General features: G+C 45.6%; 1 long non-coding RNA gene across 1 annotated transcript; it reads right to left on the bottom strand.

Annotated features, from left to right (window-relative positions):
- Positions 1-18,306: 18,306 nt before the first annotated feature.
- Positions 18,307-19,856, bottom strand: LOC109495436. Its single transcript, XR_002150836.3, has 3 exons — positions 19,644-19,856; positions 19,316-19,393; positions 18,307-18,359 (listed from the first exon to the last, which is right to left on the bottom strand). It is a non-coding gene; the product is annotated as an uncharacterized LOC109495436 (long non-coding RNA).
- Between the last annotated feature and the right edge of the window lie 2,422 nt (positions 19,857-22,278).

The raw sequence follows: 22,278 nt of genomic DNA, 5'->3' as shown, positions 1-22,278 counted from the left end.
AGGTCACGATCTAGCGGTCTGTGAGTTTGAGCCCCGCGTCAGGCTCTGGGCTGATGGCTCAGAGCCTGGAGCCTGTTTCCGATTCTGTGTCTCCCTCTCTCTCTGCCCCTCCCCTGTTCATGCTCTGTCTCTCTCTGTCCCAAAAATAAATAAACGTTGAAAAAAAATTAAAAAAAAAAAAAAAAAGAGAGAGAGAGAGAAGTCATGTCACCTTTGGCTTGCACTATGATGGCCTTGGGAATGGGCTGTCCTGGCTGTGAAACTTTCTTCACTACTCTGTGGAAGCCACTGAAGGCACCTCCCACGGACTCAGCCCACCCATGTTCCAGAACCTTCTCTGGAGCATTCACAGAGCTCAAGGAGGACCTTGTTCGGAAGTCGAGCAGAACCAGCATCATCGCCTTGGCTTGGCCTAGCTCTGACCTCGGGCCCCAGCCGGTGTTGCGTCCCCGCCTGGGGCATCCATGTGGCACCTTCCTTGTGGTGTTAGCCTGGGCAGGCTGGTCACCTACTGCAATTATGCTGCCTTGCACAGAACCCTCTCACACTCCTCTTTGGAAAGTTCCTTCAGAGACATTGTGTCTTCCTTTCCCCTTTAGCCAGCTGTCCCTAGACTTCACTGTCCTTGAGAATCACCTGAGGATCTTCTCCAGCTGCAGACTGTGACCAGTAGGGCTGGGATGGGGCTTAGGAATCTGCATTCCTAACAAGCTGCTAGAGTAGGTTCTGGAGACAGTTAATGGTTACTCAGGGGCAAGGATGATGACCAAACAGATGCGGTAGCTACAGCCCACTACTATTTTTGTCTTCCCAGAGCAGGTGCTTCTTCTTCTTCTTTATTATTGTTATTATTATTATTATTATTATTATTATTATTATTTTCTAGTAACAATCTTTCCCCCTAGCCACAGCAATGGTCAAATGGCTCAGTCTGGGACAATCAGAATCCTGCCCAGAAATGATATAAGGACAATGTGGGAGAGAGGATGTGAGGGTTAGTGCGAAGCAGGCCCCCCCTTTCCCTGAGGTTATTAAACTGGCGTGACATCGTCTTGGGGATGCCAGGAGCCATCGTCCTTGACACATGCAAGAAACCTATCATCTGCAGCAAGAGGGAGTGAGTTGAACCACAGAGCAAAGTCAAAGATGACACCACTTAAACTCCTAGGTCCAGTCATACCTGATGCTAGACCACTTTAGGGTTTCCAGTTATGTGAACCAATAAATTTGCTTTTTTGCTCGAATTGAGCTAATCCCTGTCACTCACACATCAAACTTATATAGTGAGTAAGGCAACTTGGGATCAAACACAAGGTATATAGTGATGCTTCAGGGGGTAACTCTAAAAGTCAGTTCCTGAAATGTTTGAGCAATGGAATAATTGCTTAGCCTTTCCTGGTACCACTGGGAGATGGATAGAACTCACTTGGAATGTTTTTAAATGATCTTATAGCTAACTTCATAGTAATGTCTCTTGTGAGTCCAAAGTTCTCTGGGATAAGGGTAAGCCATGGACTTAAACCATCTTGGTGCCCAGAAGGCAGGGATCAAGGTAGAATAGGACAGAGAGGTGAAGCCACAAAGAAGTGATAGAATATGGAACCCTAAGGGTCTGACCTCCAAGGACAAACAACGCCATAAAAAAGGGACTTGAGATCCTTTACTAGGCAATGTTTGGATTATACCTTCCATGACGGTGCTAACACATCGTACAGACACTCAACATGTACAGCTGTTTCTTCCCCAATATAGTTATGTAGGTAAGCTTAGTTAACACAGGATCTTGACTCAAGTTCAGGTTCACAAATGGCCTCCTTTCCACTTCTAGCCCTTGATGTCATCTCTATCAAAATAGATGGAGACTGTGCAGATGTGAGTTGCTGGGAGATGAGCAAATCTCTGGAGGGGGAAGAGGGAATAGGAGGTTCCTGCCTTTCCCTGCTGACTTTTCTATTTCAGGTAATGGCAGCCCTGCCCGTCTGAGCACCCAGGTTCAAACCTTGGAGCCTCTCGACTCTTCTTCCCCCTTTTCATCTCTTTCCTCATTTATTTCAGGAGTCTGATCTGTCCCAAAGCTAACTCTGTTTTCCGTTCCTTTCTCCCCATTCTCTCTGCCACGGCTATTTCCACCCCAATCGCTGTGGCCATGACCTTGCTGTTCTTCTCCTCAAACCTGCCTTTCACGGTCTTGCCAGATCCAGTCAGAAATTTCAGGGGCTTCTTGTTGACTCACCCCCATGGCACACTGGAGTTTCCAAAGATGCCACAACTGTAGCTACCATTCCACACGATCTTTCTCATGAAGAGATTTTGACTTTCCTGCCATCGAGAGATGGAGTCTCTGCTTCCTCCTCTTAAACCTGGAGGGGCTTCAGACGCAGCAGAAGTGACGTTATGGGACTCCCAAGCTAAGGGCCTAAAACGTGTTCTAGTTTTTGCCTGGTTCTCTTGAGAAACTTGCCATCAGACCCTTTAGTTGCCATAAAGGCAACTTCCTACTGCGAGGAAGCCCATGCCATGTGGAGATGCCACGTGGAGGTATTCCTAGTATGGAGGCCTCACTGACAGCTGGCAATGTGAGTGGACCTCCAGAAGATTTCTCCCCCCAGCCAGCGGAAGAAACTTCTTCCCTCAGTCACCTCCGCCTCTGCGTTCTCCCAGTCGAGGCCATAGACATCATGAACTGTGCCCCTTTTGAATTTCTCACCCACAGAATCTGCAAACATAGCAAAAATGGTTGTGTTAAGCTGCTGTGTTTTGGAGTTATTTGTTACACAGCCAAGGGATAGCGGATACAGTAAAACCCTGGTTTGTGAGCATAATTCGTTCCGGAAACATGCTTGTAATCCAAAGCACTTGTATATCAAAGCGAATTTCAAGAACCATTGGTTCCGTTGTGATCATGTGACGTTCAGCGTCACGTACGACTCGTATTGCAAGACAAGCTCGTTTATCAAGTTAAAATTTATTAGAAATGTTTGCTTGCTTGTGGAAGACTCACAGAACTAGTTACTTGCAATCCAAGGTTTTACTATATTGAATTTTAAAATTCCTTGATTTTTGCACAAAACGCGTATCAATCTGGCCTCTAGCCTGCAAGAAGCTACGTACAAAAGGGGTGAGGTTTCAGGACCTGTCAGAGGGGAAGAGGGGAGCTGATCTGATAAGGGTAATCTGGGCACCCTTAGGCATTTTTCCATTACTTACCATGTCCAAGTGCATCACAGCCTTTATCCTACCCAAACCTTCACCACCATGGCCATGAGCTAGACATTAATTTTCTTCTCGAAGAGGTGCAAGTATTGAAGCCCAGAGTGGAGACTTAAGCCTCCCAAGCCCTCCTGGATATGGAAGTGGCAAAATAGGAACCCAAACCCTTGCATCCGGGCCCTTGCAAGCCTCACACACCCTGAGAGCTGCACCTAAGAAAGAACACAGATGGGCACTTGGCACAACGTTCCTGGGCTCTCACCTTTCCTAGGACATTACTGATAACTTCTTTCCTTGCAGCAAAGAAAAACAAAGCAGTCTGGCTTGGCCAGAGAAAGCCCCAGGCAACAATGTCGAACAAGCCAGGAGTAATTTGTTTCTATTCTTTTCCATGTGACTGCCGGAGGTTATCCTGTTTTTTATTAGCCCAAACTTCCCCCTTTCAAAAGATAATTCTTTGAAATCTTCTGGGAAATTAACATGGCTCAATCTGGCTCTGGGCTGGCCACCACATGCTCTCAGAATTAAGAGAACCTGAAATTTTTAACCCCTTGCACTCACATGCACATGCACATGCACGCAGAACTGAATGTGTGTCTATATTGTGCTAGCGTTGTGAGGACACAACCCACAGTGAACCAGCCGTTATGTTCAGCTTTATCCTAGAAAAAAAAAAAAACTGATTTAGATTCCTTCCAATTCAAGTGTTCTACACAATGTACAGATTTAGGTATAATTCAAACTAACCAGAAATGTTTTATTTAAGAAATATCAGGAACCAGGGGCACCTGGGGGCGTTCAGTAAGTTAAGTGTCTGACCCTTGATTTTGGCTCACGTCATGATCTCACGGTTTGTGAGTTCAAGCCCCACATCAGGCTCTGTGCTGACAGTGCAGAGCCTGCTTGGGATTCTCTCTACCCCCCTTTCTCTGCCCCTCACCTGCTCACTCTCTCTGTCTCTCTCTTAAAATAAATAAACATAAAAAATTAATTAATTAATTAATTAAATCCAAAATAAGAACTCCATATATGAGATCAATTCTGTGGTGAGTACTGTAAATGAATGTACAATTATAAGGGAACACAGAAAAATACACCCAGAACACATAGATGGTTTTTATACATATATAACAATGCAGCAAAGAGATAAAGGGACTAGGTTAAGAAAACTCCTAAAGTCATTGATCAAGATTTCAAAAATAAGTGAATATTGGAAATAGCAGAGAAGTAATATTTGTAATGCTGATAATTCAATATTTCCCATAACTGAAGAAAGACATGAAATCTTAGAGAAAAATGTTCTCCAACTCCCTAGTATAAATACACATCAAGACTCAACATAGTGAAACTACAGAACTACACAGACAAAGAGAAGATCTTAAAAGACACAAGAGAAGGGGCGCCTGGGTGGCGCAGTCGGTTAAGCGTCAGACTTCAGCCAGGTCACGATCTCGCGGTCCGTGAGTTTGAGCCCCACGTCGGGCTCTGGGCTGATGGCTCGGAGCCTGGAGCCTGTTTCCGATTCTGTGTCTCCCTCTCTCTCTGCCCCTCCCCCGTTCGTGCTCTGTCTCTCTCTGTCCCAAAAATAAATAAACGTTGAAAAAAAAAAAAAGACACAAGAGAAATGTGACAAATTATTTATAAATGAGTGGCAATTAGACACTCAGCAAATTTCATATCAACCCCAGTAAAGGTCAGAAGACAATGAAGGTGGGTGCCTGGGTGGTTCAGTCAAAGTGTTGAACTCTTGATCTCAGCTCAGGGCTTGATTTCAAGGTCGTGAGTTCGGGCTCTGCATTGGCATGAAGGCTACTTAAAAAAAAAATTTAAATAAATAAATAAATAAATAAAAGCACAATGAAGGAATATCTTCAAAGTGCTAAAAAAAAATTAAACATCAACTTAGAATCTTACATGAGCTGAACTACCCTTTAACAGTGAAAGTGATATAAAGATATTTTCAGATATGCAAAGATTACACTCCCACAAACTCCCACTGTAAGATGTTCCTTAGAAAGAAAAAAAAAAATGACACCCAAAGACAAACTGTGGTATACACCCATGGCAAGAAAAGGTGAGTATGGAAATTGATCGAATATCAATGGTCATTAACAAGGAAGAGTTTAAAAATACAAATAAATCTAATTTTTATTGAAAAGGAAAGCTGAAGTTGTTTACAATTCTAGCAAAAAAGAAGGTAAATGTAATTGTGATCCAGGGACATGTGAAGAATTTCAAGCCACCGGAGGAATAAAGTTGGGGGAGAGGGGGAAGAGGCAGTTAACTTCCCGATAGGGATCAGGGGGAAAATGCTGCCAAAAGATATTTAAAGAAAAATATTAGGAAAAAAAAGTCACGATATATTACAAAAGTGAAATCTGATGAAACTCAACCAAAAACAAAGATCATCAGGTTGGAATTTTTTTAGCCATGTATATAAAAGGTTCAATTGATCAGGAAGCTATAACAATCTTAAATCTGCATGTAGCTTATAACATAGTCCAGAAATATACAAAGCAAAAATGGACGTAACTAAAGGAAAAACAAATCCAAAATCATAGACAGAGAGATATTAACACAAACCCCTGGTTTGTGAGTTCAAGCCTCAGGTTGGGCTCTGCGCTGACAGCTCGGAGTCTGCTTGGGATTCTCTCTCTCTCCCTGCCCATCTCCCGCTCTCTCTCCCTCAAGCATAAATAAATAAACATTTAACAAAAACTTATATCATGAAAGAAGAAAGGCATGTTTCTTAAGAAGTTCAGAAAAGCATGGAAAGGCAAATTAAACCCAAAGAAAGTGAAAAGAAAAAAAAAATAAAACTATCAGAATAGAAGTTAATAAAATAGAAAGCAAATGTATAACAGAGAATCAGTAAGACCAGAAGTTGGTTATTTAAAAACTAATAAAGTTAATAAATCCATGGTAATACTAATCAAGAAAAAAGAGAAAAGTAAAAATATCAGGAGTGAAAGCTGAGACATGACTATATGTCCTTGCATATTTACAAGTTAATAGGTTAACGTCATGGGCAACTTTATGACGACTAATTAGAAAAGGTGTTAAATGACAGTTTTTAAAAACATTTACCAAATGGATACAAAGAGAGAGAAAATCTAGTCTTTTATCTATTACACTGATTCCCGAATTAGAAACCTTCCCACACCTTCAGAGGTGAATTCTTCACATTTAATGAAGAAATAGTACCAACTGTTCACAACTCTTGCAGAGAATGGAACAAAACAAAATACTTCCCGACTTTGTAAGACAGGGTAAAGGTCATTCCCCAGAAGAAAATGATAGGGCCAAGCTTTCACATAAACACCTTTTTAAAAGCCAATCAAATCCAGTGACATAATGAGGATAAAATGTCATGTTATAGTCAAATTTATTTTAAGAATGCAAGGTTGGCTTAACATTCCCACATTGGACAGTAATAGATCAGCGTTTCGTTTCCTGACTTGTTATCGAACCCTGGTTATATAAGAGAATGTCTTTGTTCTTAGTAAGTAAACACTGACATATTTAGGGATAAAAGCATCTAATATGTCCAATCTAATCCAAAATATTTCAGGAAAAATAAAATGCACATATACGTGTTTATAAAAAGAATGATAAAGCAAATGAAACAAAACGTAAGCCAACTGGTAAATGTGGGTAGAGGGTCACGAGAGTTTCTTGTACGAATCAATTTTTACATAAGCCCTAAGTTACATCAGAATTAAAAGTTACCAGAAACTCGGTGTAATTCACCTGTAAACAGAATAAAGGAGGAAAAAAAATCATACAATCCATTTTAATAAATGCTGAAAATAATTTGATAAAATTCAACATCCATTCGTGATAAAAACTCTTGACAACCTTGCAGTAGAAGCACATGGCTTTAACCTGATAAAGGTTATCTACCAAAAAGCCTGCAGGAGGTATCATATAACGTTGAAACTTTTCATCCACGGTCAACAATGAGAGAAAGATGCTGCTGTCTAGACTTATTTCGGCAGAACTTCCAGCAAAAAACAAGCCTACCCTAGGGAAATGAGAGAAAAGTCTGATCATACAGGCTGCTCATTTCCCAAAAGGAAAAGGCCCATCCTTTTTGGACCTTTGTTTAGCGACATGCTAAAACAAGTTGGTCTCTGCTTATTCGCACGGGCCATTCCGTCTCGTCTCTCCCAGGATAAAGCTGGTGAAGGGGCAGAGTGTGTTTTAGGGAAAATCCTTCCTCATGGAAACCAAGACCAAAGACCAAGTTTCCCAATGTTCAAGACCCTTTGAAGAAAGTTAGAGAACAGTATGAAAAGGCATAAAAGCAATCTGGGATAAATGGGGAATTAGACCACACTCATGGACGAGATGCTGATAGATGATAAACATGTCAATTTCCCACAAATCCTCCCCAGCTCTCTCTATCTCGTGGGTGTACATAAAACTTGATACGGACCCAAAAAATGTGTATGGGAGAATAGAAGACCCAGAAGAGCTAAAGTCAATTTTGAACACAAGGAAGACAAAGACAAAGAAAAGGCAACAGGCCTCTCAAATATTATAAACGTGCGTTAACTTTCTGTACCTAAGAGAATATGGTATCGGCACAGGAATAAACAAACAAAAAAGGAACAGATAGAGGTTGAGAAACAGACCCAGGCATATCTGTAAATTTGACATATGACACAAATAGCATTTTGAGTCTGTGGGGAAAAAATAAACTATGTAATAAACAGTACCAAGGTAATAGGTTATCTCATGTGGAAAAACAAAGTAAAAGTAGATCCCTAATATACATCCAAAACAAAAGTGATTGTGTTTGGATTAACTACCTAAATGAAAAAATATATCAAAACTTAAAACTTTTAGAAGAAAATAGAAGGGAATATTTTTGCCTTTTCTGAGTAGGGAAGAAGTTTTAAACTGGGCACCAAAGGAACACGTTGTAAAGATAAAGACTGATATATTTGACTATCCTGTTGTCAATAACTTGTAGCAAAAAAGACAGCTTGAGGGGCGCCTGGGTGGTGCAGTGGGTTAGGCGTCTGACTTCGGCTCAGGTCATGATCTCGCGGTTTGTGGGTTTGAGCCCCGCGTAGGGCTCTGTGCTGACAGCTCAGAGCCTGGAGCCCGCTTCGGATTCTGTGTCTTCCTCTCTCTCTGCCCCTCCCCTGCTTATGTTCTGTCTCTCAATAATAAATAAATGTTTTTTTTTTAAAGACAGCTTGAGCAAAATTAAAAGACAACTTGCAGACTGAGAGAAGATATTTCTAATGTGTGTAAAGGACAAAGGATGAGAATCCAGAATATATGAAGAGGTCTTACAGATCAGTAAGAAAAACAAACAATCTAGTACTGAAAAAATGGGCAAGCGATGGGCCTTTCACAAGAGAGTACCCAGTGGTTAATAATTGGGAAATTGCACATTAAATCACCACTGACACACCATTTCCCACCAAAGCGATGGGCAGACAGAGGACGGCTGATACTACCAAGGGCTGGTGAAGGTGGAGAAGAGAGACAGTCCCTGTCACATGCCACAGGTGGAGGGCACATTGGTACAGGCCCTTCAAAGAACATGGCTGGTGCATTAGAGACACCATCTCACCTGAGAATTCCACCCTTAGAGATACTCTGTATGTAACGGCGGAGAAAACCAGAGACAGCTGAGATCCATCAATGAGATCACGAATAAATAAACCGTAGTACCAGAGAACACTACATAGGAATTGTAATGAATAAACTAGAGCTACATATATTAATACAGAGAACCCTCAAAAACATCATGTCAAATTTTGAAAATGAAGAAAAACACGTTACCAGGTGATACACACAGCGTGCTGACATGTAGACAGAGCTTACAACATGGAGACAAATATTATATATCGTTATGGGTAGAAATAACACTAAAACATTCACAGAAGTGATAAACAACGAATTCAGAACAGTATTCTCTCTGGGCCAGCAGAAACAGAATGCAAAAGGACCCATAGGGGGCTTTACCTGTTTTTAATTTTTCTTTTTAAAAAAAAAAAAAAGGTGACCGGAAACAAACAGGGCCAATGTTAAGGTTTGGTAAGTCTCTGTGTAAGCCCATATATCCTTCTCTATGCCTTTCTGACTCTTGAAATACCTCGTAAGAGAAAAGTAAAATTTAATTCCGTTAAGTCTGTGTTGCAATCATAAGCATTTTGATCAAATCTGCCTATTCTCACAAATACACAAAAATCTCACCTGCTATATAGTCATTGTTTTTCCAAAAATAAAAACTGTATCAGTAAATTTTTTTTAAAAAACCTAGCATGCACTTTCAAAGGTCAGCAGCAAAAGGACAAACAATCCAGTCGAAGAACGGGAAAAAAAGACGAGAACGGACATTTCACAGGTGAGAATATACAGAGGGCCCGTGAGCACGTGAAGGGATGTTCAGCAGCGTTAGGGAAACGCGGTTTGGAGCAGCTGGATTGCACCCGCGAGGGCTGCTAAGGTAAGACAGTGACAGCCGACAGGCCCACGAGACTCTCATCTACTGCCCGTGGCACCCACTCCTGCTCTCCACCTGCTGTGCCGCCGTCCCGTGGCTTGTGCCACTAACCTGTCGTGGCTTTATGCATTCCCCTGATGGCTAGTGAGGCTCAGCGTCCTCTGCGTGACTTTTGTCCCCTGCAAAAAGTCTTTTGTCCATTTTCGTACTGGGGTATCCTGTTGGATCATCTGTTTCTCCTTGGTTTGTAAGAATTTTTGTTTGTTTTTAATAAATGCTGAAAGAGTCCCCATCATCTCCCACTCTGTGTGTTGCCTGTTTGCTCCTATTTAAAATAAAGAAGCTCCGGGACGTCCATCTGGGCGACTCAGTCGGTTGAGCATCAGGTTCTTGATTTCAGCTCAGGTCATAATCTCACGGTTCGTGAGTTTGAGACCCGGGTTGGGCTCTGAACTGAGCGTATAGCCTGCTTGGGATTCTCTCTCTCTTTCCCTCTGCCCCTCCCCCTTTATTTAAATTTTTATTTAAGTAAAAATTTTTTTAAAAGCGAAGAAGCTCGTACATGCACAGAATACCTCTGGAAGGGTCCTCGGGCTGCTTCTGAGGGAGAAAGGAAAGCACTAAGAGAAAGCCCAGATGGCAGATAGCCTTTTCTCCATATTTGTGTGCACTCCTTTCTTTCTTTCTTTTTTTTAATTATCATTGTTTGCATGTATTTAATTTTTTTATTTTTTTAAATGTTTTATTTATTTAATTTTGAGAGAGACAGAGAGAGAGAGAGAAAGAGTACATAAGCTGGGGTAGAGAGACAGAGGGAAACAGAGTCCGAAGCAGTCTCTAGGCTCCCATCAGTCAGTGCACGGCCAGTCACAGGGCTCGAACTCACGAACCACTAGATCATCACCTGAGCCGAAGTCAGATGCTTAACCAACTGAGCCACCCAGGCACCCTTTTCTGTTCCTTTTTTTAAAGGTTTTAAACAACAAACATTTACCATTTCACAATCTGCAGGCCCGGAATCTGGGCACGACTTAGCTGGTCTCCTGAGAATCACGGTGTCTCAGTAGGCTGCAGTCACCAGTGGGCCTGGGCTGGGGTCAATCTCAAGGTTACCTGCAGTGGGGTCCGGCTCCAGGCTTCCTCGCTGCCTCTTCGCAGGACTGGTGGGCTGGATTCCGGTCCTTGCTGGCTGCTGGCCGGAAACTGATTCCTTGCTCTGAGGGCCTTTCCCCAGGGCAGCTGGAGACCTGGACTGTAACGTGGGACTGACTCCCTTCAGAGCAAGTGACCACACGAAGGTGTGCCAGGGTGGATGCCGCATCTTCTGTCCTTCATCTTGGAAGTGAAATCCCATTGCCTCTGCCACAGGAGGTGGCGAGCAATGGGGACCGACCGTGACCGTTGTAGGAATTGGCGAGGCCCGGAGGCAATAGTAAGTTTGATAACGTTATCCAAGGGGCAGCGAAGAGGCTGGGTGGCAGGCCCGATGGCCTGACTCATTGCTGCTTTGCTGTGCTGCCTCACTGTTACAAGGTGGTGTAGACGGACTCCTTGACCCGGAGGAGGGGATGGGCGTGTGGTGTTCACTGAGAGGGACAGCTGGGGCAGACGTCCTCACCTCTTCCTTGGGGTAAGCCCATGGGAAAGCTAGGACTGGCCTCGTCACAGTGGGCTCTTTGATGCCTTTCCTTGGTCTTAAAATTTAAAATACGTGCAGGGGCGTCTGGGTGGTTCAGCCTGACTTCGGCTCAGGTCATGATCTCATGACTCGTGGGTTCGAGCCCCGCGTCCGGCTCTGTGCTGACAGCTCGGAGCCTGGAGCCCGCTTCAGATTCTGTGTCTCCCTCTCTCTCTGCCCCACACCTCCTCACGCTCAGTATCTCTCTCTCTCTCTCTCTCAAAAATAAATAAATGTTTAAAAAAAAAAAAAGGAACGGAAAGACTGGGCAACGTCTCTCCTGAAAAATTGATCAGTCGCCTGTCTGAGGCAAGAGACCAGACGGAACCTCCCAGTGCGGGATCCCATGAAGTTTTCAAGATGTTATAGCACATCCCTGATTTTAAACAAAATCATCAAGGACATTGGTGATTTGCAGCATTTGATTATCTGGTTAATTGGAAGAAATTTCCTTCATAGAATGTTGGAGTTTAAATGTACCCCATAGAGGAGGAATCTGAAGGTGGGAATAGCGAACTTCCTTCTGAAAGTTCAGAAGCTTTTTTATGGCGAATGCAAGCACAGCACCCATCACACAGTAGAAGCTCAGTAAATAATTGTGAAAAGAAGAAGGGAGGAGGAACAGGTGGCAGAGAGGAGGGAGTTGGGGCTCTCCGTCTTCACCACTTCCAATGTCAGGAACTCCCTGAGGTCACGCCCATGGTGCCTGGAAAGCTTGGATTTGGAAGTCGGGAGACTCGGTTGTGTGACGTGGGGCAGCCCCTTGACCTCGAACCTCACACCTTACCCCTCACCTGCTCAGGTGGGAAATAGAAAAAAATACCTCCCATGTCACAGAGTCGCAGTGAGACTCAAACAAGATCACATATGGAACCCACACTCTGAAAGTGTTGTCCGCTGGGCCAACTTAGAAAACAGAGTATAAAATAAAGCATCTCCCAACTGGGGAGATGGGGAAAGGCCGCTGTTGGGAAAGCTGGTTGTTCGGGTAAGGAGAATCCATATGGACCCTTATCTCACATGATTTACTGACACAAAGTTTAGATGAGCTGAAAAATCAAGTGTAAATTGGGGCACCTGGATGGCTCAGTTGGTTTGAGCGTCCAACTCTTGATTTCAGCTCAGGTCATAGTCTCACGGTTCATGGGATCGAGCCCACGTCAGGCTCTGTGTGGAGCCTGCTTGGGATTCTCTCTCTGCCTCTCTCTCTGCCCCTCCTCCGCTCTCTCTCTCAAAATAAATAAATAAACTTAAAAAAAAAACAAGTGTAAATCGTAGAACATGTATACGTACTGTCATGCAATGAAAAAGAATAAGGAAAAGTTGTGTTCACCGGCATGGAAAGATCTCTAGGAGCCAGTGTTAGGAGAAGAAAACCAAGCTGCAGAATGGTATTGTATACATATGTACGTGTATGCATTTTACTTATGTAAAAATAAATGCCAACATACACGTGCATACACACATATGCTGCAAATTTAGAGAACGTCTGAAGAATTCACACATCAATTGTTAACAGTAGCTGCCTCTGGAGAAGGTAAGGGAATTGGGCGCGAATGTGGCATTTAAATTTTCATGGAAAAAAATATATATATATACGTACAGACATATATGCTAGTTGAATGTTTTAAATGTGTAGGTATTAATTTAAAACTTTAAAAACAAAAAGTAATATTTCAAAAGTTAAATGTAGAGAATAAAACCATTAAAAATTATGCATGAATAGAATACCTGGTCTTGTCAGGAAAAAAAGAAACAACTCTGAAAGCATAAAAACCATGTAGAAAAATCATGGCCGGGGCGCCTGGGTGGCGGAGTCGGTTAAGCGTCCGACTTCAGCCAGGTCACGATCTCCCGGTCCGTGAGTTCGAGCCCCGCGTCGGGCTCTGGGCTGATGGCTCAGAGCCTGGAGCCTGTTTCCGATTCTGTGTCTCCCTCCCTCTCTCTGCCCCTCCCCTGCTCATACTCTGTCTCTCTCTTTATCTCTCAAGAATAAACATTTTTAAAAAATGTTTTTTAAACATTTAAACATTACAAAAACCTTTTTTTAAAAAAGGTTAAAACGTGGGGCGCCTGGGTGGCGCAGTCGGTTGAGCATCCGACTTCAGCCAGGTCACGATCTCGCGGTCCGGGAGTTCGAGCCCCGCGTCAGGCTCTGGGCTGACGGCTCAGAGCCTGGAGCCTGTTTCCGATTCTGTGTCTCCCTCTCTCTCTCTGCCCCTCCCCCGTTCATGCTCTGTCTCTCTCTGTCCCAAAAATAAATAAACGTTGAAAAAAAAAATTTTTTTTAATAAAAAAAAAAAAAAGAAAAGAAAAGTCATGGCCGAAAGTATTTCTAGAATTCACTACATTACATGTTCGGTGTGTCCAAAACAAAAAAAAGTAAAGGGTAAATTAAAAGCTGGATGATAATTTAGCATCCAACAGGGATAGGAATTAATCCTTTCTGTTCTACAATGCCCACAACTGATTAAAGATTGAAAAAATAAGATTCACCACCCCACCCCCGCCCAAAGAGCCACCGACCCTCGAAACACTCAGCCCCAAGCTCTTTGGCATGAAATATACATTTGAAATTGTCGTCTCGTGTCCTGATTTTACAGACACTGATACAGTCGCGGCGGGTCGCGCAGTCAACGTGAACATGTTGCGGTGTGCCAAGCCACAGCCCATCCCCAGGCCACAGTGCTGCTGTCACCGTCACCGCTTGTTATGAGGAAGGGTGAGATCAGCCACTTACCACCGCCACCCCACCTACCCCATCCCTTCCTTTGGTGAAATTCTAGAACGGTCCGTCTTCCCTGGGTCCTGCCAGACCCAAACTCCCTCAATCTCTGCTCTTCAGATTCCTCTCTGAAGGTGAACTGAGGTCCACAAGAGGAAAGTCCAGATGCAAGGTGGTCTACAGAGTCTGCCCCTCCCCCACCCCCAGGGTGGCCTCTGGGTCAGCGGGAAACCCCAGTCCTCACTGCAGACATAGCCCGTCATAGTTTTAGCTGCAGACGATTTCACTACCCCCTCGGGCCTCCCCACGGAGAACACTCTGGCTGCTCTCTCTTCCTCTAACTGGACGGGGCTCTGAGGATTGTCTGGGCCTAGCCCCAGGACGAAACTGGAACTGAGAGCCCAGAACCCATTTCTCCAAAGTCACGTGGCCCGGGCCGCACGTCCCAGACCGACCAAACAGCAGCTCATCGACCTAAAGACCCCTGTTGGTCAGAGAATGGCTCCATTTGCCACAAATTTTGAGAAAGAAAATGTCTTTGAGGTTCCAGATGGTGCATTTCATTTCTGTCAGTGATTTTCCTGTGCCCCCTCAGAGTGGAAGATGGGAACTCGTGAGGAACTAAGAGCCCTATCTCTAGATAGTCCCTCCCATAGCCCAGCACCCCCAGGGCACTCACGGCAGCCCCGGGGCTCTGGCCTCCCAGGGTGTGGGGAAGGCACCACCACCACCACAACCATCTCTCCTGAAGCATTCGGAATTAAGCAAAATCCAACCTGGGGGTCAAGCCGCTGTGGGACAGGAGTAGACAGTTATTCTTAACGAGAACATTAGATAAAAATTTGCAATGAAAAGTTCTTGTCATCTCTGGGGCGCCTGGGCGGATCAGTCAGTTAAGGTCCAAATCTTGGTTTCGGCTCTGGTCACGCTCTCACGGTTCATGAGTTCGAGCCCCGCGTCGGGCTCTGCGCTGACGGTGTGGAGCCTGCTTGGGATTCTCTCTCTCTCCCTCTCTCTCTGCCCCTCACACTGTCTCTCCCTCAAAATAAATGAGCTTTAAAAAAAAAAGCTCTTGTCGTCTCATCAAATACTCACTTCACACTCGATAGCCACGTACTGAGCACTGGTGCGTGTGCAGGCGCTAAGCGCGTACAGATTGTTAACATGGCCTCCTTGCCCTGGGACAGGTGATAATTCCTAGGATTTAAGCATTCAGTGTGGTACAGGGGAAACCGCTGCTTGTGGGTAAGACTCGAGCACGTTGTTTAATCTTCCTGGGTATGTATCTATAAAATTGGCATAATCATAAAAATCTCCCAGGATCTTCTGAGGATTAAGTGAGATAACACTGCACAGCACTAGGCATGACACAGTCTCAGGCATGCGTTGGACAAAGAAGGCGTGAGATTCCGTCTCCATTGCTCGCCCCTCGGTTTCCTCGTCTCTGAGGTCTGTTATCTTCCCCTGCTGGTGTCACAGGCGGAAGAGGTGTGACATGAAAACACAAGAGCACCACACAAATAAATCGTCTTAGGACAGCTGAGCCCCCGATTGAAAAAGATTAAGACTTCTATTGACTCAGGTAGGTGGAGACAACTGAATGCCAACATATTCTGAAACGCTGAGTAACACTCCCCTGCGAAGGTCTGGTCTGTGCCAAAGAAGACTGAGTCAGAGACCAAGTCTTCTATCACACTTCAGCCCAAGGGCCCAGTGCGGTTGCCCTCTCGTCTGGTTTTGTAAAGACAGTTCTTTTATTTTTTTACATTTATTTATTTTTTTTTTTAATTTTGAGAAGGGGGGCAGGGGCAGAGAGAGAGGGAGAGAGAGAGAATCCCAAGCAGGCTCCATGCCCAGCACAGAGCCCAACATGGGGCTCAGTCCCAACACAGTGAGATCACAACCTGAGCCAGAATCAAGAGTCGGACACTCGACCGAATGAGTCACCAAGGCTTCCCCGTAAGGACAGTTCTACGGGAGTCAGCCACGCTCACTCTTCTGCGTGTCCCCTATGGCAGCTTTCATGGGAGAACCACAAAACGGGGTTGTCATGGACACAATATGGCCCACAAAGCCTAAAACATGTCCTATCTGGACTTTTACAGAAAAATAATGTCAACCTATGCGCCATTGAATAACTTCTCTTCCTCTGTCACAAACACCCGTTGGCAGGAGTTACACTGTGACCCTAGAGCCTTACAACTGAGACTGAAATGATCCTGAAGGTTGGAAATAGGCCTCCCTTTGGATTGTGTCTGGCTTATTACTGCTCAGCCCTGACGGAAATTGTAGATCAAAATAGGGCTTCAAGATCCATCTGATGGTTTTAAAATGTGGGGAGGCAAAGGGAAGGGGGGCAGGGCCATCCTGAGGGTTCCAGTCCCTGGCTGGCCACCAGTTTGGTGTATGGCGGGGGCAATCGCTTCCCATCCCTCGAGCAGTGACTCCACTTGCAAATAAGGTAACATTCACCGGACACCCGGAGAACTCCTTCTACAGGGAACCCACCCACCTGGACGTGGGCATTTGGGGCGAGATCATGTCTAAGATGCCTTTCCACCTTTCGGCTCCAGTTAAAATGTTCAGTGGTAACTGAGGTCTTGGAGACGGCCCCGTGTGGAGCACTGAGTGGTGAACATTCTCGGGGCACCCTCACTTCTGCCATGTTTCCGTGACATTCACCATCGTGCTAACTCATCATACCTCCTTCCTTCCAAACAGAAGCCTCATTAGTGTAGGTCCCTCATCAGAGGGAAAGGAGGCGCTGGACGGCTCCACACGGGCCCTTCCACTTGGGTTACATAACTGCAGAAGGGCCGTGCAGATGGGCCTTGGGGATCATGCCGTTTCCCACTGGTGTGAGCATGAGTTTTCCACCCTGAACCCTCACCAGCAGCCACAGCAAGGGAGGCTTTCTCTCTAGAGCAACCAGCCCATGTGGCAAAAGGACCTTAAAAGGTGCTGCCAACAGTCTCGAGATAATTGGGACCTGGCAGCAAGTAAGTCCTGTGGCATCGAGACCACTTTCCGTTATCCCAGAGCCCCAGAGCGAGGACCGCCTTCCAGAAGCTCAGAATCCAAGCCTGCCGATCCCGCCTGCGGAGAGCCCGTCATCCTGGACTACGTGCCCCTCGCTCCTCTCCCGTAAGACCCATCCGGGGCAGGGACCCCGGCTGGCGACACGGAGCCTCGCGGACCGTGGGCACATAACACCCAGATGAGACCGGCAGCTGATGGCTTGGCATTCGGGTCAGTGGCTGCCGGGCACAGCTCTCCCCCCCGCCTGATTTCTATCTGGAAGCATCCCAGCCCAAACATGGGACAAAAGTTCCCTCTGACAAGCCCATTCCGGGTTCCAAAGTATGTTTTTATGTTTGTTGGCAAATAGAACTGTCACCAGCAACAATAACAACACTGTTTCCCTTCGACTGAAGCTACTTCATTTCTTCCCATTTGTTCCAGGGCTGGCGCTGGACAGATGAATAATGTAGGCTCGGCGGCTGGCCCAAGTCCTGACCTCGTGCCTCGAAAAGCAAACACAGTGGTGAAAATGGAGAGACTTGTTTGTTTGAACTCTCCCTGCCTGACTTAAAAGAGAAAAAGAAAAGAGAGAAAAGGAAAAACAAACCTCCCACCACCTCATTTCATCAACGTGGACACTGAAGTTTTATTGTTTTGTTTTGTTTTTCTTTTTTTGTTTTCGTGTCTCACGTTGTGAAGCGAGGAACGACAGCCCCCTACTGGCGCGAGGACTGGAGCCCTCGGTGGTCGGGGCGACCCTGCCATCTCGTGGCCGCGGGTGGGATGTGCACCCGCGGGGAAACTCCGACCTCTGAGCATCGTGGAACACAGGTTGTTTGGAGGATTCTCCGAAGTGTGCAGGGAGGGGTTTCAGTGAAGACGTCTCAGGGAAATGGAGTGGAGCCTTTGGAGGGAAACAGAGGCGGGTTTGGAGTCAGGATGTCGGTTCTCTATCTCAATGCCGGGCAACTCCTGGTGACGTCACGCTTGAGCAGATGATCTTGTTCTTTAATTTTTTTTTAATGTTTATTTATTTTTGACAGAGAGAGAGAGACAGAGCATGAGCAGGGGAGGGGCAGAGAAAGAGAGGGAGACACAGAATCCGAAACGGGCTCCGGGCCCCGAGCCCTCAGCACAGAGCCCGACGCAGGGTTTGAACTCACCGACCGCGAGATCACGACCTGAAGCCCAAGTTGGACGCTCAACCGACTGGGCCCCCCAGGCGCCCGGATCTTGTTCTTATGAACCTGTTTCCTCATCTGTAAAATGGACGTCATAATACACGTTTGATTCTTAGAGTTTTATGAAGCTTAAGTAAGATGATGCGTGTAGAGAGACTCGTAAACTTTATACACGAATACACATAAATATATTAAAAATCCCTGAAGACATGGAATCTGGCATCACACTTGGTAAAACTTTTTCAGAGACTCCGAAGCTGTTTGCCTGCCTAACCCTATAAGGATAAAGTCCTAGCTTTAGGATGAGAAGAGTAAAGGGCTTCACTCTGCCTCATGCTTTCTTAAATGCACACACTGTCAAATTCTCTGAAGTAAATCCAGGTTGTCTGACCTTTCTTCGTAGGGCCGGTGAGTGGACGATGAGGAATGTAGATGAGGCTTTGGAGGTTAAGCTTTGCTTACAAAGTGCCCATTAGCGTTGAGGCTTGGGTACTTGGCTACCTCGTCTCCTCTTAAAAGCCCGAGCCAGACACAACAGCTACACAAGCACTCTTACGATGTCTAAGCCGCATCGTGCAGACACAAGATGACTCATCAAACACAAGAGGGCTCTGGCCACTGCTTCTGTGCAGTCGTTTGGAGGAAACCAAGAACTTCTGGGGTCTAGCTCCGGACTTGGTGAACAAAGCCACGTGTGTGGTCCTCACCTGGCACTAAGTTGCATTCCTGCCTGGGTTAGCAGGCCAGCCAGTGCTTGGTCGACCGATCCCATCTCCAAGGCAAAACCCGTTTGAGCCTGGAGGTCTCCGACTCAGGGCTGGCCCTTTCAGGGCCCTCCAGTTACGGCTTATCCCTCGTCTCACTGACAGGAGGCAGGCTTAGGGTACATTTGGCGGCAGGATAGATAGTTTTGCAAGGAGAAAATAGCACACCAGCCAAGGGACAGCAAATCCTTGGGCAAGCGGTGAAGAACTATGACTCAGATTTCCAGGCCGTCTGCCCCCCAGGCTAGGCTCTGTTACCTCCTTGCTCACCTGTTTCCAAGTTGGGTTCACCCAGGCCGGGAAGCCACCTTTAGAATCGTGAGTGTCGCCGGTGAGCCTGTGTTATAGCTGGAGAAAGACACAGAAGAGGGAAACAGGCTGTGTCTCTGGGAAGGTCCTGTGTCAGATCTGGGGCTGGTGGGGGAGGGGTGGAAGGCAAGGTCGTGCCCTGCCCTGCAGAAAGAGTGTGTCCCTCCAACCCCTCGGAGACGGCATGCCAGAACTCCAAAACCAGAGAAGGCACTTATTCCCACCCCAACTAACTCTTATTGGGCTGCCCCAGAATCTTCCAGAGAGGACAACCCCCGCCTCAGACCACCTCTGAAAATAGGTGGTTCTTCCTCCTCTGGTCACCGGGAGACGGACAGCAGCCAGACTCTTCCCCACAGGAGGGTACAAGAGGGGGAGGCTCTTCTTCAGAACTTTTCTATCCCTGATCAATGATTTACATTAGCCAAATGAGAGGAGGAATTCAAGGTGTGGTGGCCGGACTTTCAGAGCTGAAGTGCAGTGTGACCCGACAAGGCAGAGGTGATTGTAGGCACAATAGGACAAAAGTATTCACTTCCTGTGATGTGTCATAAAGGGAAACTTAGAGCATCAGGGTTCAAGAGGGAGCCCCGTGGCCAAGGGTTTAAATATAAACCAATGAATTAACTTATTTGGATGAACACACTTACTTTTAGGATAACTATTTGGATTTATTTAGGATACACTGCTTAAAAGAACCCCGTAGTGAAAATACCTATCTTATGCATCAGACTTCACAAAAGTTTAAGAAGCAGTAGAGAAAATATATTAAAACTTGGCCGCGTGGGGGCGCCTGGGTGGTTCAGTCGGTTAAGCGTCTGACTTCGGCTCAGGTCATGATCTCAAGGTTCAGGAGTTTGAGCCCTGCGTCAGGCTGACAGCTCAGAGCCTGGAGCCTGCTTCGGATTCTGTGTCTCCCTCTCTCTCTCTGCCTCTCCTCTGCTTGTGTCCTCTCTCTCTCTCTCTCTCTCTCTCTCTCAAAAATAAATAAACATTAAAAAACCTTTTTTTAACTTGGCCATGTGTTATGTGTTATACAAGACATATGAAGATTTTGCCTGGCCTTTGGCCCTGGTTGCTGGGAGGGGGCCCCCACACCCTTGGAATTTCTGCAGTTGTAAGACTGTCTTGTTATTCATGGCGGGCCTTTCAGACCACACCTGAGTTGACGCTAACACGGGGACTCTTGGTGGGTTCCTAAACAGTTTCAGGATAGGCGCCGGCCATGCTGGAAAGACCAGCCATGTGATTATAAAGCCGGGGATTTGAGTCACGTGATGTCAGCCCAGCCTCTGGGGAGGGGAGATTGTGTTCAATCACCTCGGCCAATGATTCAGTTAATCTTGCCTGTATTGCTAAACCCCAGTAAAAATTGTGGACACGAAAACTTGAGTGAGCTTCCCTGGTGGGTAATCATATACCGACCACCATAACACATCCTGAAGATACCAGAGCTTCCCATTCGGGACCCTCCCAGGTTCCTGCCCTGGCATCCATTTCTTCATCTGGCTGGTCCTGATATGTATCCTTTACAATGAAACTAAATCATGCATGTAGCATTTCCCTGAGTTCTGGGAGTCACTCCGGCGAATGATGGAACCTGAGTAAGTAGTGGGAACCAACGTTTTAGCCAGTTGGTGAGAAGGGCAGGAAATCTAGAGCGAGGGAAGTCTGGTGGACCAAGGTGCCTTCATTTGAAATTTGATCCAACTCTGGCTAGTTGGTGGCAGACCTGCACCATGCTATGAAACGAATCATATAGAAGCCCCGGGAAAATTCACAAATGGTGCACTCGTCTGGACATTATGTTTGTTCACGAATTTGCTTCCCACACATACGAGGGGCGATCAGTCACATGTGTTGGTTGAATGAATGAGTTAATTATGGCACAGGGAGCTCTCTGCCCACTGTCTCAGCCTGGGGTGTGGATCCTGCCTCACCTGACCCGCTCAAATCAGCCACAACCCCACCTACACCCTGCTAAGTGTCCTTTGCATGCTGGAGCTTATGAGTGCCCAGGGGAGAGTCTGTCTGTCTATCTCCCTTCACCTTGATAGCCAAATCCCACCTACACAAACCATCGGTTTGCTTGTTTTCACCCACGATATGGGCCAGGAGAAGAACCGAGTGGGACTTCACACCAGGATGCAAAACAAATACCAATACAAAGCTAGACTCCTAGGAAGAGGAATCTGACAGTCATGTCTGAAGAGACTTCATTCAAACTGGAAGGTTGTTGGTTTTTATAATTGAGACATAACCGACATGTAACATTATATTAGTTTTAGGTACACAACATAATGATTAAATATATGTACATATTAGGACATAGTGACCAGAATTAGTCAACACCCGTCACCACACATCGTTACGAATTTTTTCTTTGGTGAGAACTGTTATGATCTACTCTCTCAGCAACTTTCAAATGTGCAAGGTTATTAACTGTAGTCGCCATGCTGTATATTACGGCCCCAGACCTTACTCATCTTATACAGGAAGTCTGTATCTTTTGACCCCCTTTATCCCTTTTGCCCATCCCCCACCCCTTGCCTCTGGCGTCCACCAATTTGTTCTCTGTATCTACGAGTTCGGCTTTTTTTTAGATTCCACATAGAAGAGAGATCATACAGTATTTCCCTTTCTCCATCTCATTTATTTTACTGAGCATAATACCCTTAAGGTCCATCTGTGTGGTCAGATAGCAGGATTTCCTTCTTTTTATGGCTAAATAATATTCCATTCTGTGTGTGCACGTGTATGTGTATGTATACACCACATTTTCTTTATGCATTCATCCACTGATGGACAATGAGGTTGTTTCTACACCTTGGCTCTTGTGAATAAAGGTGAAGAAAACATGGTATCTTTTGCAGATAGTTTTCCTCTCCTTCAGATAAATATCCAGTGGCAGAATGACTGGATCA

Source organism: Felis catus, chromosome F1 (genome assembly GCF_018350175.1).
Source record: "Felis catus isolate Fca126 chromosome F1, F.catus_Fca126_mat1.0, whole genome shotgun sequence".
In the NCBI taxonomy this organism is placed as follows: Eukaryota; Metazoa; Chordata; class Mammalia; order Carnivora; family Felidae; genus Felis; species Felis catus.
The sequence above is the reverse complement of the archived record's forward strand: the minus strand, read 5'-3'. Positions and strand labels throughout refer to the sequence as shown.